Raw genomic sequence first — 3,032 nt, 5'->3', positions numbered from 1 at the left:
AGAGTTTGTCTGACGTTACTTTAAGTGAAGTATTTCTGGGCCGGTCCTTTTGGTAGTTTGATGATGAGGGGAAGTGATGACTTTTTAATCTCCCCTCTGTCTGTGGTTACGGTCTGTTAATAAAGACAAATTCAAACCCGACTCTTGGCTCCGCACGCCGACTCCTCTCTTTTTTTACACACTCAAACTTAGCAGCACCACAAGCTGAGTGTAAATTAGAAAACACAGAAGGCAATCCTAATCTGATGTGTTATTTTCATCCAAACATGTCTAATCACGCTCCACCCAGAGGGGGGTTTGATTCCCGCTCGGAGAATTACGATACCACGGCTCCGGCAGAAAACAGCGGCAGTGATGAAACCGAGGAGACGGCTGAGATCTGAGACGATCAGCCATTACACCGTCTCCACCATCTGGACCAACCATTGACTGGTAAAAAAAGAAGAAGAAGAAGAAGAAGAAGAGACTGTTTGTCATGACCGTGTCACTGCTGGAGGCTCCTGTGTCAGTCCACTGCACCTCACCTCTATCTCCATCACATCAACAACACTGCTGCTGAAAACAAACACTGAGGCTCCTCTCTGTGTCTGTGTGTCTTCATTTAATGATGAACCAAAGCTGCTGTGATTAAAACCATGTCTCGGGGTCCACAGGTGGGTCAGAACGACCACCACACTCTCTGACGTTGTCGTCTGAACCACCAGGGTTTATCGTTGTCCATTTCCTCCGTCGTGACAAAATGAAAAACTGAAGCCGATCATTTAGAAACAGCAGCAGCAGAACGTGTTTGAACAGCAGGACTGAAAACTCACTGAAGATTTTCTCTCAGCACGAAGAACCAAAATAAGCCAACGATGGTCAAAACAGCAGAGAGGCGGTCGACGTCCTACTGTTAATTACTTGGCCTGACTCGCCGCCCTGCTGGGTGGATCCCTGAGGTAAACAAACCAGTGAGTGAGTGAGCGTGAACTGAAGTAACAGGAGATTAACACTGGACACACACACACACAAACACACACAAACACGTGCTGGGATTGAGTAGGAAAACATCAACCATTAAAACCATCCATGGGGTAAACACAGCGTCCTTGTTCCTAGGACAGACTGGACCTCAGCTGAGTCCAGGACCGACCCTCATCCACCTCAGTCCAGGTGATCTCAAACTATGAGTTCTTCAATATATATTTTTGTTTCCGTGACGATGATGACGACATGAGTCGGTGCTGCGACTGACTTACATTTCTCTCTGAATGAAGGCATTTCATACAGAGGAACGGCATCTTTCACTAAAGCACTTACATCCAATTGTACACATTAACCACGTACAACTGAAAAAGGACCAGTGGCTGCACCCGGTACTGCATCCAGGAGAGTTTCTGGCATCATCAAAAAATAAAAAAATAAAGCTGTGATTAAGGAATTCAACCAGCAAACATCCAATCCCAAGCCCAAATGTGATGACACTCCCCTCGGAGCCCCCGGCCCCCTCCTCATCTCCCCCTACAGCTCAGGTTTGTTTATGCAACAAGACTTTTTTCCTGAGGGCATCTTTGTCACAGACTTCCAGAGGCAGTGAGGAGAAGTCGACGCCTGGCTCCGGTCCAGTCGACTCCCTGAGATCATTTGAAGGTTCTTCTCGTTAATTGACGGCTCACACAGAGGAGACGCTGCAGCAGCGTTTGATCCCGTCCTGGGTGAGAACCAGAGAGTCCGATCTGCGCTCACCTCGCCAAGAGCTGAACGCCAGCTCGTTATGCACATCCCTCCACTTGTTTGCGTGAAAATGTGTAGATGAGAGAAATTAGTTCCAACACAGTCCCTGCTCTTCATCCTCCTGTAGAAGTGCAGATGCGGCGGGTCCTCGGGGGGGCTCATCTGTCCTGCTGTCGCAGCTCTGGCCCAGCTGCTGTCTGAGCCGGGGCCAGATGATTAGGCCACGTTCCAAACCAATCCGCTCAGGTGAGCTGCAGCGCCACGGTGCTGACCGCCGCTATCAAGCTGAGACAGGGGACGGATTCATCACACTAAGAACTGTGCTGCAGTAAAAGCTGCAGAGATTTTCCACCATCGTCAACCAGTCGACAACACGGACAGTGAACATGTGTTAACAGAGGCTGCAGGAAGATGACCTTCAGGTGTTTGATGATACAGTGTTTGAAGATACTCATTGTCCCATTTCAGTGGGAAAGGTAAAGAAAAAACCCAGTCCAGTGGGGGCAGCAGAGAGCTGGAGCAGTGAATCACATCACTGACCTCTGGATTTGTTTGATAACAGCAGCAGTGTCTGATTTAGAGTCAGGAACAAATGTTAAAACCAAAAGTGGGATCTGCTGCAGAATGTGCATGACCTCGTGACTTATATTAACTAAGTATTGCAAGTAGCTAGCAGACGAAAGTTGGCCAAAAAAAGGTTGGCCCCATGACTGAAAGTCAAGCTCGTGTAAAATAGTCCAGTGTCAGATGTTAGAAAATATAACTGAAAATTAACACTTCACCAAATACCAGAGTTAATTTGGGCCAAATGATCAAAGAGATCAAAAACTGTAAAAAATGTTATCAAACTGAGGCTCGACAGCTAAAGGTTATCACTGAGGTGAATTAAAGTTACACGCAGCAGCTGAAAGTCATTAAAAACCTTCAGGCGTTTTATAGATGTGAACAGAAGCAGCTACTGATTATCATTCAAACGCTGTGAGTGTCTCAGTTAGAGTTTGGCGACCTTTGACCCTGCAGTCCTGCTTTTAATTCGTTCAACAAAACCATATTTATTGGCACATTCTGGAACAACATAACACACACACACACAGAGGCCTTCAAAGTCAATTCTGTTATTAAAATAAACAAAAAGCCTTGATTAAAGGTCATTAGGTCAAAGTGGTTTCTGCTGAGCTACAGCCGTGATTTGAATCTTTGAATGATCATCTGAAATGAAGGTGACATAAAACTACCAACAGCTACTGGTACAAATCACGGTCCTGGTCACAGACCTGGTCCTGGTCATAATTTCCACCTGGTCACAGACCTGGTCCTGG

This window comes from Cynoglossus semilaevis, chromosome 3, assembly GCF_000523025.1.
Source record: "Cynoglossus semilaevis isolate Cse_v1.0 chromosome 3, Cse_v1.0, whole genome shotgun sequence".
Lineage (NCBI taxonomy): Eukaryota > Metazoa > Chordata > Actinopteri > Pleuronectiformes > Cynoglossidae > Cynoglossus > Cynoglossus semilaevis.
This window is presented reverse-complemented; position numbering follows the sequence as displayed.